This window comes from Hyla sarda, unplaced genomic scaffold, assembly GCF_029499605.1.
Source record: "Hyla sarda isolate aHylSar1 unplaced genomic scaffold, aHylSar1.hap1 scaffold_857, whole genome shotgun sequence".
Classification (NCBI taxonomy): domain Eukaryota; kingdom Metazoa; phylum Chordata; class Amphibia; order Anura; family Hylidae; genus Hyla; species Hyla sarda.
Genome location: NW_026610885.1, coordinates 115,168 through 131,432, shown reverse-complemented (window position 1 = coordinate 131,432; position 16,265 = coordinate 115,168). Strand labels below are relative to the sequence as shown.

Here is a 16,265-nt window from a genome sequence, read left to right as displayed (position 1 = left end):
TTTTTACAGAAGTATTTAAAACAAAAGCCCTCCCAGGTTCATGGAGGAAGGGTGATGTCTCCCTGCTGTTCAAAAAGGGAGACCGGTCAGATCTAAAGAACTGGAGACCAATCACCCTCCTCAACTGTGACTACAAAGTGATGGCAAAACTGTGCGCAAATAGATTAAAAAGTGTAATAGAGAAAATAATCCATTCAAATCAGGTCTGTGGGGTGCCTGGGAGGAGCATATGGGAAAATCTTAACCTTTTAAAAGATGTGATTAGTGACACAAAGTCTAGAAACGGAAAACTAGCCATTTTATCCTTAGACTTCGAGAAGGCTTTTGACAGAGTGTCACATTTTTATCTTTTTAAGGTTTTAGAGAAAATGGGTATACCTGAAGGCTTTTTATTGTCTCTTAAGGCCTTTTATAAAAACTGCACAAGCAAGATTTTAGTTAACGGTTTTAAGACACAGGATGTGATTTTAAATTCCGGAGTGAAGCAGGGGTGTCCTTTGTCCCCACTACTTTTCATATGTGCGCTTGAGCCTCTACTATGCACCTTGAGGAGAGATAAGCAAGTAAGAGGGGTCCCCCTGCCGGGAGGAGGGGGACTAGAGGCTAAAGTAGTGGGGTACATGGACGATGTGGCAGTGCTCGGAAGGGACACCCCATCGCTTCAAAAAGCCCTAAAGCAAGTTGAATTTTTTTGTTGTGCCTCCGGTTTTAAGGTAAATTTTAATAAAAGCAGTGTTTTAAATATAGGAGGACTGTTTTTAAGGGATTTACCCATTCCTGTGTCTGAGTCTGTGCAGATTTTAGGGGTCTCCTTCAGTGAGTCAAACAATGGTTTTAATAGCTGGGACTTGGTGGCTCAAAAAATAAACACAAAAATTTGTATGTGGAACATGAGAAAGCTAACGATGGAGGGGAAGGTTTTAGTTACAAAGATGGTGATTTTACCCATTTTATTGTATCTTGGCATGGTCTTTCCACCCCCCGAAATGATTTTAAATAAAATTATTAAAGCATGTTTTACCTTTTTATGGAGCTCCAAGAGTGAAAAATTGAGAAGAGAGATCGTCATGATGCCAAAAGGTATGGGTGGAAAGGACTTCCCCGACATCAGGGCGTTCCTTTTTACCAAGTTTTTTAGTATGTGTGTTAGCACACTTTTTAAGGATAGTTACTGGTCATATTTTATCCGTTTTAATACAGGTTTTTTTATGAGGAGGAATGGGTGGTTTAAAACTGTTTTAAGCTGTCCTTATGCTTTTAATCTTCCCCAACAATACAAGATTTTAGAGAAAATTTTCAACTTGTACAACTTTAACGGAAAAAGTATTAATGAAGTAACTAATAGCAAAAAAATGTTAAAATATGTTAAAGAAAGTGGTTTTATTGCCCCTGTGAATAATTTTAATGAAGAGAAATGCAGGAAAATATGGAAGATGGCAAATATGATTTATCTTTTTAATTCACAGAAAGATCTGGCCTGGAGCTGCATACACGAGTGTCTTCCATGCCAGGCATTCCAGCACCGAAGAAGGATGGCCAACACTGCAGTATGCCCGAGGGAGGGCTGCCAGGAACCCGAGACCGTGTACCACCTTTTCTGGACTTGTTTTTATGCAAAAAGGATATGGACTAAAATACTCCCTCTGGTGAAGAAGATAACAGAAATAAAGGACTTAAACTCTGCAGCTGTTTTTTATGGATGTCTGGAATGCCCAATACGGACTCAAGAGACAATGGCATGGAAGATCATAAACTGTGTTAAAGCAGCTCTATGGAATGCCAGAAACATTTTACTTTTTAAACATGAGATTTTATCTGTGAATGATGTTTTAGCTCTTTGTTTTAGTGATATGTACCAGTACTTTTTATTAGACAAGAAATATTATCCTTTATTAGCTAGAAAATGGTATTTTAATGAATGGAACGCCCTTTTGTAAAGCCACCAAGTGCCCATTTTAAGTGTATTATGATTGTATTTATGTGAACTTTTATTGTTATATGTGATTTTATTATCAAAATTTGTTTTTATTGAAAAAAAATTATATTTATAAATCGTAATGCACTTTGTAAAATGTTATGAATTCTAAATAAAAAGATACCCCTCAGGGGTAGCCAAGTTAAAATCTGTTCTTATCAGTTTAATATCTGATACGTCCCCTATCTGGGGACCATATATTAAATGGATTTTTGAGAACGGGGGCCGATTTCGAAGCTTGCTTCCGTCGCCCTATGCATTGACCCGATATGGCAGTATCTTCGGGTACAGTGCACCACCCCCTTACAGGGTTAAAAAGAAAGATTCCTACTTTCATTGCTACCTGCTTGCTGGCTAGCCAGCTAGCCAGCCCTGTGGGCCTTGCTGCTGCTGCAGCCAAAAAACAAAAGGTGGTGCTGCTGCTGCTTCTGCTGCTTCTGCTTCTGCTTGTGTCTGGCCGCTGTTGGAGCGTCCAGGCACAGGACTTCTGCTGCTGCTGACTAAATGGCCTCCTTAATTGGATCATTTGAGTAGCCAGCACACCTGTGCAGGTAGGGCATGACATGATAGGCAGCTGCCTTGATAGCGGGTGGGTGCTGAATGTTCCTAATTGACAAAATAAGATTAATGCTTATGAAGAAATATAAAATCTCATCCCTTCCCCAATATCGCGCCACACCCCTACCCCTTAATTCCCTGGTTGAACTTGATGGACATATGTCTTTTTTCGACCGTACTAACTATGTAACTATGTAACATAACATGGGGGGGGGGGTCTCCTGGCTGTTCACACAGGTGTGTCATTGCTGTACATTGACCATGCATTGCTTCTGTGGTATTGCAAAGGCAAAGACAAATGCTTCCAGCCATCCATTGCACTAATGGATTGGTCATCAGCTGGCTGTCTATGTCCCGCATCAATATAGACCAAAGTACAGAGGGTTAGGCTATGCTATTGTGCACCTACCTGATGCATCAGAAGGTGCGAGGCCCTTGCTAAATTCTGTGCACAGACTTTGAGATCTATGCTTTAGACTGTATCTAAACCTGCTCCAACATGGACTGACATTCTGGCCTACTTTCAGCCGATGCGACTTGTCTGTCGCTGAACAGTCGCTTTTTATGTATTCAGCACCTATGTATAATGTTGTAAAAATGCTCTAGAAGCTAAAGTCGCAGAAATGTCACACATATTTGGCCTGCAACTTTCTGTGCGACAAATTCAGACAGGAAAAATCAGTATAAATCCTTAGAAAATTATCCCCCAGTGTCTCCATCTGCTGGCGGTATTGAATAAGCATTGCTGCACTGATGGGGTATGCATTAGACGAAAAAAAAGAAGAAAAAGAAGAATAATACGCCCAGAAAAGAGGCGAAAAGGAGAAAAACGTAAAAAAACGTGAAAAAAAAGTAAGAGGAAGAGAAGGGAAAAAAAGGTGGAAATGGGTTTAAAAGTGATTTCGGCGGAGAAATATATATATATATATATATATATATATATATATATATATATATATATGCGCACACACACACATATATATAAACGTATTCTCCGTTGAGATATTGCAGCCGCTGCTGTGTCCAGGCCCAGGAGCCTTAGCACTGTGCTGTGATGTCACTCAATACCACTGACATCACTAGGTGTAAACAACATCTCTCCTTTGCTGTGTATGTGACTATGGAGCTGTTTGGTGATGTCGTCTATTATGGCCTTCATAGAAGCAACAGGAGATTGTTGCATCCATCTAGAACCCTCAGAACTACAGTGCTATGATGTCACTCACTTCCACAGGCCTTGCAGAGTGTAAACAACAACAACCCAGCTTTGTTGTGTATGTAACCATAGGGATTTGTGATGTCACCTAGAACCTTCACAGCAGCGACAGCTTTATGAGGAGCATCAGCACTGCTCTGCCTGAGCAGAACCATCACCGCCATAGGTTGTCAAATAACCCGGATTTAACCCACACAGGTAAGTCCAATGGGGTGCAGGCATGTCCTCTATGCTTACAGCTTCCCGTGGGTGTTGGTTTGATACCGTTTGGGGACAGCCAAGGAGGCATCTGCAGGCAACAAAGGTAGGTGTGTGCTTGTGTGTGTGTTTCCTATGCAGATCCTAAGCCCAGTGTCACATGCAAGTAGGAGGAGTAAGAAGGGTTCCTGGCAAATCCGGGTTATGGATTGCATTTAAAAAGGCCCCGTGGGAGTGCAATGGGCCCCTGTCTTGCTGCTTAGCAATAATGGTATGGGTTTAGGTTCTGCTGTGTGTACTGGTGGTTGACTGCCCCCCAGCCCAGAGTGTGCATGGAAAATTGTCTGGCAGCCTCCCTGACAGCAAGCAGTGATAGTGCCCATGAAGGGCACCTTGTTGGGCCCGCCCCTTTCACGGTTATCGCTTCTCGGCCTTTTGGCTAAGATCAAGTGTAGTATCTGTTCTTATCAGTTTAATATCTGATACGTCCGCTATCTGGGGACCATATATTAAATGGATTTTTGAGAACGGGGGCCGATTTCGAAGCTTGCTTCCGTCGCCCTATGCATTGACCCGATATGGCAGTATCTTCGGGTACAGTGCACCACCCCCTTACAGGGTTAAAAAGAAAGATTCCTACTTTCATTGCTACCTGCTTGCTGGCTAGCCAGCTAGCCAGCCCTGTGGGCCTTGCTGCTGCTGCAGCCAAAAAACAAAAGGTGGTGCTGCTGCTGCTTCTGCTGCTTCTGCTTCTGCTTGTGTCTGGCCGCTGTTGGAGCGTCCAGGCACAGGACTTCTGCTGCTGCTGACTAAATGGCCTCCTTAATTGGATCATTTGAGTAGCCAGCACACCTGTGCAGGTAGGGCATGACATGATAGGCAGCTGCCTTGATAGCGGGTGGGTGCTGAATGTTCCTAATTGACAAAATAAGATTAATGCTTATGAAGAAATATAAAATCTCATCCCTTCCCCAATATCGCGCCACACCCCTACCCCTTAATTCCCTGGTTGAACTTGATGGACATATGTCTTTTTTCGACCGTACTAACTATGTAACTATGTAACATAACATGGGGGGGGGGGTCTCCTGGCTGTTCACACAGGTGTGTCATTGCTGTACATTGACCATGCATTGCTTCTGTGGTATTGCAAAGGCAAAGACAAATGCTTCCAGCCATCCATTGCACTAATGGATTGGTCATCAGCTGGCTGTCTATGTCCCGCATCAATATAGACCAAAGTACAGAGGGTTAGGCTATGCTATTGTGCACCTACCTGATGCATCAGAAGGTGCGAGGCCCTTGCTAAATTCTGTGCACAGACTTTGAGATCTATACTTTAGACTGTATCTAAACCCGCTCCAACATGGACTGACATTCTGGCCTACTTTCAGCCGATGCGACTTGTCTGTCGCTGAACAGTCGCTTTTTATGTATTCAGCACCTATGTATAATGTTGTAAAAATGCTCTAGAAGCTAAAGTCGCAGAAATGTCACACATATTTGGCCTGCAACTTTCTGTGCGACAAATTCAGACAGGAAAAATCAGTATAAATCCTTAGAAAATTATCCCCCAGTGTCTCCATCTGCTGGCGGTATTGAATAAGCATTGCTGCACTGATGGGGTATGCATTAGACGAAAAAAAAGAAGAAAAAGAAGAATAATACGCCCAGAAAAGAGGCGAAAAGGAGAAAAACGTAAAAAAACGTGAAAAAAAAGTAAGAGGAAGAGAAGGGAAAAAAAGGTGGAAATGGGTTTAAAAGTGATTTCGGCGGAGAAATATATATATATATATATATATATATATATATATATATATATATATGCGCACACACACACATATATATAAACGTATTCTCCGTTGAGATATTGCAGCCGCTGCTGTGTCCAGGCCCAGGAGCCTTAGCACTGTGCTGTGATGTCACTCAATACCACTGACATCACTAGGTGTAAACAACATCTCTCCTTTGCTGTGTATGTGACTATGGAGCTGTTTGGTGATGTCGTCTATTATGGCCTTCATAGAAGCAACAGGAGATTGTTGCATCCATCTAGAACCCTCAGAACTACAGTGCTATGATGTCACTCACTTCCACAGGCCTTGCAGAGTGTAAACAACAACAACCCAGCTTTGTTGTGTATGTAACCATAGGGATTTGTGATGTCACCTAGAACCTTCACAGCAGCGACAGCTTTATGAGGAGCATCAGCACTGCTCTGCCTGAGCAGAACCATCACCGCCATAGGTTGTCAAATAACCCGGATTTAACCCACACAGGTAAGTCCAATGGGGTGCAGGCATGTCCTCTATGCTTACAGCTTCCCGTGGGTGTTGGTTTGATACCGTTTGGGGACAGCCAAGGAGGCATCTGCAGGCAACAAAGGTAGGTGTGTGCTTGTGTGTGTGTTTCCTATGCAGATCCTAAGCCCAGTGTCACATGCAAGTAGGAGGAGTAAGAAGGGTTCCTGGCAAATCCGGGTTATGGATTGCATTTAAAAAGGCCCCGTGGGAGTGCAATGGGCCCCTGTCTTGCTGCTTAGCAATAATGGTATGGGTTTAGGTTCTGCTGTGTGTACTGGTGGTTGACTGCCCCCCAGCCCAGAGTGTGCATGGAAAATTGTCTGGCAGCCTCCCTGACAGCAAGCAGTGATAGTGCCCATGAAGGGCACCTTGGGCACCTTGTTGGGCCCGCCCCTTTCACGGTTATCGCTTCTCGGCCTTTTGGCTAAGATCAAGTGTAGTATCTGTTCTTATCAGTTTAATATCTGATACGTCCCCTATCTGGGGACCATATATTAAATGGATTTTAGAGAACGGGGGCCGATTTCGAAGCTTGCTTCCGTCGCCCTATGCATTGACCCGATATGGCAGTATCTTCGGGTACAGTGCACCACCCCCTTACAGGGTTAAAAAGAAAGATTCCTACTTTCATTGCTACCTGCTTGCTGGCTAGCCAGCTAGCCAGCCCTGTGGGCCTTGCTGCTGCTGCAGCCAAAAAACAAAAGGTGGTGCTGCTGCTGCTTCTGCTTGTGTCTGGCCGCTGTTGGAGCGTCCAGGCACAGGACTTCTGCTGCTGCTGACTAAATGGCCTCCTTAATTGGATCATTTGAGTAGCCAGCACACCTGTGCAGGTAGGGCATGACATGATAGGCAGCTGCCTTGATAGCGGGTGGGTGCTGAATGTTCCTAATTGACAAAATAAGATTAATGCTTATGAAGAAATATAAAATCTCATCCCTTCCCCAATATCGCGCCACACCCCTACCCCTTAATTCCCTGGTTGAACTTGATGGACATATGTCTTTTTTCGACCGTACTAACTATGTAACTATGTAACATAACATGGGGGGGGGGGGGGTCTCCTGGCTGTTCACACAGGTGTGTCATTGCTGTACATTGACCATGCATTGCTTCTGTGGTATTGCAAAGGCAAAGACAAATGCTTCCAGCCATCCATTGCACTAATGGATTGGTCATCAGCTGGCTGTCTATGTCCCGCATCAATATAGACCAAAGTACAGAGGGTTAGGCTATGCTATTGTGCACCTACCTGATGCATCAGAAGGTGCGAGGCCCTTGCTAAATTCTGTGCACAGACTTTGAGATCTATACTTTAGACTGTATCTAAACCTGCTCCAACATGGACTGACATTCTGGCCTACTTTCAGCCGATGCGACTTGTCTGTCGCTGAACAGTCGCTTTTTATGTATTCAGCACCTATGTATAATGTTGTAAAAATGCTCTAGAAGCTAAAGTCGCAGAAATGTCACACATATTTGGCCTGCAACTTTCTGTGCGACAAATTCAGACAGGAAAAATCAGTATAAATCCTTAGAAAATTATCCCCCAGTGTCTCCATCTGCTGGCGGTATTGAATAAGCATTGCTGCACTGATGGGGTATGCATTAGACGAAAAAAAAGAAGAAAAAGAAGAATAATACGCCCAGAAAAGAGGCGAAAAGGAGAAAAACGTAAAAAAAAAGTAAGAGGAAGAGAAGGGAAAAAAAGGTGGAAATGGGTTTAAAAGTGATTTCGGCGGAGAAATATATATATATATATATATATATATATATATATATATATATATATATATATATATATACGCGCACACACACACATATATATAAACGTATTCTCCGTTGAGATATTGCAGCCGCTGCTGTGTCCAGGCCCAGGAGCCTTAGCACTGTGCTGTGATGTCACTCAATACCACTGACATCACTAGGTGTAAACAACATCTCTCCTTTGCTGTGTATGTGACTATGGAGCTGTTTGGTGATGTCGTCTATTATGGCCTTCATAGAAGCAACAGGAGATTGTTGCATCCATCTAGAACCCTCAGAACTACAGTGCTATGATGTCACTCACTTCCACAGGCCTTGCAGAGTGTAAACAACAACAACCCAGCTTTGTTGTGTATGTAACCATAGGGATTTGTGATGTCACCTAGAACCTTCACAGCAGCGACAGCTTTATGAGGAGCATCAGCACTGCTCTGCCTGAGCAGAACCATCACCGCCATAGGTTGTCAAATAACCCGGATTTAACCCACACAGGTAAGTCCAATGGGGTGCAGGCATGTCCTCTATGCTTACAGCTTCCCGTGGGTGTTGGTTTGATACCGTTTGGGGACAGCCAAGGAGGCATCTGCAGGCAACAAAGGTAGGTGTGTGCTTGTGTGTGTGTTTCCTATGCAGATCCTAAGCCCAGTGTCACATGCAAGTAGGAGGAGTAAGAAGGGTTCCTGGCAAATCCGGGTTATGGATTGCATTTAAAAAGGCCCCGTGGGAGTGCAATGGGCCCCTGTCTTGCTGCTTAGCAATAATGGTATGGGTTTAGGTTCTGCTGTGTGTACTGGTGGTTGACTGCCCCCCAGCCCAGAGTGTGCATGGAAAATTGTCTGGCAGCCTCCCTGACAGCAAGCAGTGATAGTGCCCATGAAGGGCACCTTGTTGGGCCCGCCCCTTTCACGGTTATCGCTTCTCGGCCTTTTGGCTAAGATCAAGTGTAGTATCTGTTCTTATCAGTTTAATATCTGATACGTCCCCTATCTGGGGACCATATATTAAATGGATTTTTGAGAACGGGGGCCGATTTCGAAGCTTGCTTCCGTCGCCCTATGCATTGACCCGATATGGCAGTATCTTCGGGTACAGTGCACCACCCCCTTACAGGGTTAAAAAGAAAGATTCCTACTTTCATTGCTACCTGCTTGCTGGCTAGCCAGCTAGCCAGCCCTGTGGGCCTTGCTGCTGCTGCAGCCAAAAAACAAAAGGTGGTGCTGCTGCTGCTTCTGCTGCTTCTGCTTCTGCTTGTGTCTGGCCGCTGTTGGAGCGTCCAGGCACAGGACTTCTGCTGCTGCTGACTAAATGGCCTCCTTAATTGGATCATTTGAGTAGCCAGCACACCTGTGCAGGTAGGGCATGACATGATAGGCAGCTGCCTTGATAGCGGGTGGGTGCTGAATGTTCCTAATTGACAAAATAAGATTAATGCTTATGAAGAAATATAAAATCTCATCCCTTCCCCAATATCGCGCCACACCCCTACCCCTTAATTCCCTGGTTGAACTTGATGGACATATGTCTTTTTTCGACCGTACTAACTATGTAACTATGTAACATAACATGGGGGGGGGGGGGGGGTCTCCTGGCTGTTCACACAGGTGTGTCATTGCTGTACATTGACCATGCATTGCTTCTGTGGTATTGCAAAGGCAAAGACAAATGCTTCCAGCCATCCATTGCACTAATGGATTGGTCATCAGCTGGCTGTCTATGTCCCGCATCAATATAGACCAAAGTACAGAGGGTTAGGCTATGCTATTGTGCACCTACCTGATGCATCAGAAGGTGCGAGGCCCTTGCTAAATTCTGTGCACAGACTTTGAGATCTATACTTTAGACTGTATCTAAACCTGCTCCAACATGGACTGACATTCTGGCCTACTTTCAGCCGATGCGACTTGTCTGTCGCTGAACAGTCGCTTTTTATGTATTCAGCACCTATGTATAATGTTGTAAAAATGCTCTAGAAGCTAAAGTCGCAGAAATGTCACACATATTTGGCCTGCAACTTTCTGTGCGACAAATTCAGACAGGAAAAATCAGTATAAATCCTTAGAAAATTATCCCCCAGTGTCTCCATCTGCTGGCGGTATTGAATAAGCATTGCTGCACTGATGGGGTATGCATTAGACGAAAAAAAAGAAGAAAAAGAAGAATAATACGCCCAGAAAAGAGGCGAAAAGGAGAAAAACGTAAAAAAACGTGAAAAAAAAGTAAGAGGAAGAGAAGGGAAAAAAAGGTGGAAATGGGTTTAAAAGTGATTTCGGCGGAGAAATATATATATATATATATATATATATATATATATATATATATATACGCGCACACACACACATATATATAAACGTATTCTCCGTTGAGATATTGCAGCCGCTGCTGTGTCCAGGCCCAGGAGCCTTAGCACTGTGCTGTGATGTCACTCAATACCACTGACATCACTAGGTGTAAACAACATCTCTCCTTTGCTGTGTATGTGACTATGGAGCTGTTTGGTGATGTCGTCTATTATGGCCTTCATAGAAGCAACAGGAGATTGTTGCATCCATCTAGAACCCTCAGAACTACAGTGCTATGATGTCACTCACTTCCACAGGCCTTGCAGAGTGTAAACAACAACAACCCAGCTTTGTTGTGTATGTAACCATAGGGATTTGTGATGTCACCTAGAACCTTCACAGCAGCGACAGCTTTATGAGGAGCATCAGCACTGCTCTGCCTGAGCAGAACCATCACCGCCATAGGTTGTCAAATAACCCGGATTTAACCCACACAGGTAAGTCCAATGGGGTGCAGGCATGTCCTCTATGCTTACAGCTTCCCGTGGGTGTTGGTTTGATACCGTTTGGGGACAGCCAAGGAGGCATCTGCAGGCAACAAAGGTAGGTGTGTGCTTGTGTGTGTGTTTCCTATGCAGATCCTAAGCCCAGTGTCACATGCAAGTAGGAGGAGTAAGAAGGGTTCCTGGCAAATCCGGGTTATGGATTGCATTTAAAAAGGCCCCGTGGGAGTGCAATGGGCCCCTGTCTTGCTGCTTAGCAATAATGGTATGGGTTTAGGTTCTGCTGTGTGTACTGGTGGTTGACTGCCCCCCAGCCCAGAGTGTGCATGGAAAATTGTCTGGCAGCCTCCCTGACAGCAAGCAGTGATAGTGCCCATGAAGGGCACCTTGTTGGGCCCGCCCCTTTCACGGTTATCGCTTCTCGGCCTTTTGGCTAAGATCAAGTGTAGTATCTGTTCTTATCAGTTTAATATCTGATACGTCCCCTATCTGGGGACCATATATTAAATGGATTTTTGAGAACGGGGGCCGATTTCGAAGCTTGCTTCCGTCGCCCTATGCATTGACCCGATATGGCAGTATCTTCGGGTACAGTGCACCACCCCCTTACAGGGTTAAAAAGAAAGATTCCTACTTTCATTGCTACCTGCTTGCTGGCTAGCCAGCTAGCCAGCCCTGTGGGCCTTGCTGCTGCTGCAGCCAAAAAACAAAAGGTGGTGCTGCTGCTGCTTCTGCTGCTTCTGCTTCTGCTTGTGTCTGGCCGCTGTTGGAGCGTCCAGGCACAGGACTTCTGCTGCTGCTGACTAAATGGCCTCCTTAATTGGATCATTTGAGTAGCCAGCACACCTGTGCAGGTAGGGCATGACATGATAGGCAGCTGCCTTGATAGCGGGTGGGTGCTGAATGTTCCTAATTGACAAAATAAGATTAATGCTTATGAAGAAATATAAAATCTCATCCCTTCCCCAATATCGCGCCACACCCCTACCCCTTAATTCCCTGGTTGAACTTGATGGACATATGTCTTTTTTCGACCGTACTAACTATGTAACTATGTAACATAACATGGGGGGTCTCCTGGCTGTTCACACAGGTGTGTCATTGCTGTACATTGACCATGCATTGCTTCTGTGGTATTGCAAAGGCAAAGACAAATGCTTCCAGCCATCCATTGCACTAATGGATTGGTCATCAGCTGGCTGTCTATGTCCCGCATCAATATAGACCAAAGTACAGAGGGTTAGGCTATGCTATTGTGCACCTACCTGATGCATCAGAAGGTGCGAGGCCCTTGCTAAATTCTGTGCACAGACTTTGAGATCTATACTTTAGACTGTATCTAAACCTGCTCCAACATGGACTGACATTCTGGCCTACTTTCAGCCGATGCGACTTGTCTGTCGCTGAACAGTCGCTTTTTATGTATTCAGCACCTATGTATAATGTTGTAAAAATGCTCTAGAAGCTAAAGTCGCAGAAATGTCACACATATTTGGCCTGCAACTTTCTGTGCGACAAATTCAGACAGGAAAAATCAGTATAAATCCTTAGAAAATTATCCCCCAGTGTCTCCATCTGCTGGCGGTATTGAATAAGCATTGCTGCACTGATGGGGTATGCATTAGACGAAAAAAAAGAAGAAAAAGAAGAATAATACGCCCAGAAAAGAGGCGAAAAGGAGAAAAACGTAAAAAAATGTGAAAAAAAGTAAGAGGAAGAGAAGGGAAAAAAAGGTGGAAATGGGTTTAAAAGTGATTTCGGCGGAGAAATATATATATATATATATATATATATATATATATATATATATATATACGCGCACACACACACATATATATAAACGTATTCTCCGTTGAGATATTGCAGCCGCTGCTGTGTCCAGGCCCAGGAGCCTTAGCACTGTGCTGTGATGTCACTCAATACCACTGACATCACTAGGTGTAAACAACATCTCTCCTTTGCTGTGTATGTGACTATGGAGCTGTTTGGTGATGTCGTCTATTATGGCCTTCATAGAAGCAACAGGAGATTGTTGCATCCATCTAGAACCCTCAGAACTACAGTGCTATGATGTCACTCACTTCCACAGGCCTTGCAGAGTGTAAACAACAACAACCCAGCTTTGTTGTGTATGTAACCATAGGGATTTGTGATGTCACCTAGAACCTTCACAGCAGCGACAGCTTTATGAGGAGCATCAGCACTGCTCTGCCTGAGCAGAACCATCACCGCCATAGGTTGTCAAATAACCCGGATTTAACCCACACAGGTAAGTCCAATGGGGTGCAGGCATGTCCTCTATGCTTACAGCTTCCCGTGGGTGTTGGTTTGATACCGTTTGGGGACAGCCAAGGAGGCATCTGCAGGCAACAAAGGTAGGTGTGTGCTTGTGTGTGTGTTTCCTATGCAGATCCTAAGCCCAGTGTCACATGCAAGTAGGAGGAGTAAGAAGGGTTCCTGGCAAATCCGGGTTATGGATTGCATTTAAAAAGGCCCCGTGGGAGTGCAATGGGCCCCTGTCTTGCTGTTTAGCAATAATGGTATGGGTTTAGGTTCTGCTGTGTGAACTGGTGGTTGACTGCCCCCCAGCCCAGAGTGTGCATGGAAAATTGTCTGGCAGCCTCCCTGACAGCAAGCAGTGATAGTGCCCATGAAGGGCACCTTGTTGGGCCCGCCCCTTTCACGGTTATCGCTTCTCGGCCTTTTGGCTAAGATCAAGTGTAGTATCTGTTCTTATCAGTTTAATATCTGATACGTCCCCTATCTGGGGACCATATATTAAATGGATTTTTGAGAACGGGGGCCGATTTCGAAGCTTGCTTCCGTCGCCCTATGCATTGACCCGATATGGCAGTATCTTCGGGTACAGTGCACCACCCCCTTACAGGGTTAAAAAGAAAGATTCCTACTTTCATTGCTACCTGCTTGCTGGCTAGCCAGCTAGCCAGCCCTGTGGGCCTTGCTGCTGCTGCAGCCAAAAAACAAAAGGTGGTGCTGCTGCTGCTTCTGCTGCTTCTGCTTCTGCTTGTGTCTGGCCGCTGTTGGAGCGTCCAGGCACAGGACTTCTGCTGCTGCTGACTAAATGGCCTCCTTAATTGGATCATTTGAGTAGCCAGCACACCTGTGCAGGTAGGGCATGACATGATAGGCAGCTGCCTTGATAGCGGGTGGGTGCTGAATGTTCCTAATTGACAAAATAAGATTAATGCTTATGAAGAAATATAAAATCTCATCCCTTCCCCAATATCGCGCCACACCCCTACCCCTTAATTCCCTGGTTGAACTTGATGGACATATGTCTTTTTTCGACCGTACTAACTATGTAACTATGTAACATAACATGGGGGGGGGGGGGGGGTCTCCTGGCTGTTCACACAGGTGTGTCATTGCTGTACATTGACCATGCATTGCTTCTGTGGTATTGCAAAGGCAAAGACAAATGCTTCCAGCCATCCATTGCACTAATGGATTGGTCATCAGCTGGCTGTCTATGTCCCGCATCAATATAGACCAAAGTACAGAGGGTTAGGCTATGCTATTGTGCACCTACCTGATGCATCAGAAGGTGCGAGGCCCTTGCTAAATTCTGTGCACAGACTTTGAGATCTATACTTTAGACTGTATCTAAACCTGCTCCAACATGGACTGACATTCTGGCCTACTTTCAGCCGATGCGACTTGTCTGTCGCTGAACAGTCGCTTTTTATGTATTCAGCACCTATGTATAATGTTGTAAAAATGCTCTAGAAGCTAAAGTCGCAGAAATGTCACACATATTTGGCCTGCAACTTTCTGTGCGACAAATTCAGACAGGAAAAATCAGTATAAATCCTTAGAAAATTATCCCCCAGTGTCTCCATCTGCTGGCGGTATTGAATAAGCATTGCTGCACTGATGGGGTATGCATTAGACGAAAAAAAAGAAGAAAAAGAAGAATAATACGCCCAGAAAAGAGGCGAAAAGGAGAAAAACGTAAAAAAACGTGAAAAAAAAGTAAGAGGAAGAGAAGGGAAAAAAAGGTGGAAATGGGTTTAAAAGTGATTTCGGCGGAGAAATATATATATATATATATATATATATATATATATATATATATACGCGCACACACACACATATATATAAACGTATTCTCCGTTGAGATATTGCAGCCGCTGCTGTGTCCAGGCCCAGGAGCCTTAGCACTGTGCTGTGATGTCACTCAATACCACTGACATCACTAGGTGTAAACAACATCTCTCCTTTGCTGTGTATGTGACTATGGAGCTGTTTGGTGATGTCGTCTATTATGGCCTTCATAGAAGCAACAGGAGATTGTTGCATCCATCTAGAACCCTCAGAACTACAGTGCTATGATGTCACTCACTTCCACAGGCCTTGCAGAGTGTAAACAACAACAACCCAGCTTTGTTGTGTATGTAACCATAGGGATTTGTGATGTCACCTAGAACCTTCACAGCAGCGACAGCTTTATGAGGAGCATCAGCACTGCTCTGCCTGAGCAGAACCATCACCGCCATAGGTTGTCAAATAACCCGGATTTAACCCACACAGGTAAGTCCAATGGGGTGCAGGCATGTCCTCTATGCTTACAGCTTCCCGTGGGTGTTGGTTTGATACCGTTTGGGGACAGCCAAGGAGGCATCTGCAGGCAACAAAGGTAGGTGTGTGCTTGTGTGTGTGTTTCCTATGCAGATCCTAAGCCCAGTGTCACATGCAAGTAGGAGGAGTAAGAAGGGTTCCTGGCAAATCCGGGTTATGGATTGCATTTAAAAAGGCCCCGTGGGAGTGCAATGGGCCCCTGTCTTGCTGCTTAGCAATAATGGTATGGGTTTAGGTTCTGCTGTGTGTACTGGTGGTTGACTGCCCCCCAGCCCAGAGTGTGCATGGAAAATTGTCTGGCAGCCTCCCTGACAGCAAGCAGTGATAGTGCCCATGAAGGGCACCTTGTTGGGCCCGCCCCTTTCACGGTTATCGCTTCTCGGCCTTTTGGCTAAGATCAAGTGTAGTATCTGTTCTTATCAGTTTAATATCTGATACGTCCCCTATCTGGGGACCATATATTAAATGGATTTTTGAGAACGGGGGCCGATTTCGAAGCTTGCTTCCGTCGCCCTATGCATTGACCCGATATGGCAGTATCTTCGGGTACAGTGCACCACCCCCTTACAGGGTTAAAAAGAAAGATTCCTACTTTCATTGCTACCTGCTTGCTGGCTAGCCAGCTAGCCAGCCCTGTGGGCCTTGCTGCTGCTGCAGCCAAAAAACAAAAGGTGGTGCTGCTGCTGCTTCTGCTGCTTCTGCTTCTGCTTGTGTCTGGCCGCTGTTGGAGCGTCCAGGCACAGGACTTCTGCTGCTGCTGACTAAATGGCCTCCTTAATTGGATCATTTGAGTAGCCAGCACACCTGTGCAGGTAGGGCATGACATGATAGGCAGCTGCCTTGATAGCGGGTGGGTGCTGAATGTTCCTA

General features: G+C 44.9%; 6 non-coding genes and 1 pseudogene across 6 annotated transcripts; all 7 read left to right on the top strand.

Moving 5' to 3' along the window:
• Positions 1 to 2,095: 2,095 nt before the first annotated feature.
• On the top strand, positions 2,096 to 2,276 carry LOC130347940 (U2 spliceosomal RNA; annotated as a pseudogene).
• Positions 2,277 to 4,366: 2,090 nt separating this feature from the next.
• LOC130347937 (U2 spliceosomal RNA) lies at positions 4,367 to 4,557 on the top strand. Its single transcript, XR_008885783.1, has one exon. It is a non-coding gene; the product is annotated as a U2 spliceosomal RNA (small nuclear RNA).
• Positions 4,558 to 6,654: 2,097 nt separating this feature from the next.
• Positions 6,655 to 6,845, top strand: LOC130347998 (U2 spliceosomal RNA). The gene has a single exon (XR_008885834.1). It is a non-coding gene; the product is annotated as a U2 spliceosomal RNA (small nuclear RNA).
• A 2,080-nt stretch (positions 6,846 to 8,925) lies between these two features.
• On the top strand, positions 8,926 to 9,116 carry LOC130347991 (U2 spliceosomal RNA). Its single transcript, XR_008885827.1, has one exon. It is a non-coding gene; the product is annotated as a U2 spliceosomal RNA (small nuclear RNA).
• A 2,093-nt stretch (positions 9,117 to 11,209) lies between these two features.
• LOC130347989 (U2 spliceosomal RNA) lies at positions 11,210 to 11,400 on the top strand. The gene has a single exon (XR_008885826.1). It is a non-coding gene; the product is annotated as a U2 spliceosomal RNA (small nuclear RNA).
• A 2,084-nt stretch (positions 11,401 to 13,484) lies between these two features.
• LOC130347988 (U2 spliceosomal RNA) lies at positions 13,485 to 13,675 on the top strand. Its single transcript, XR_008885825.1, has one exon. It is a non-coding gene; the product is annotated as a U2 spliceosomal RNA (small nuclear RNA).
• A 2,091-nt stretch (positions 13,676 to 15,766) lies between these two features.
• LOC130347987 (U2 spliceosomal RNA) lies at positions 15,767 to 15,957 on the top strand. The gene has a single exon (XR_008885824.1). It is a non-coding gene; the product is annotated as a U2 spliceosomal RNA (small nuclear RNA).
• The last annotated feature ends 308 nt before the right edge of the window (positions 15,958 to 16,265 follow it).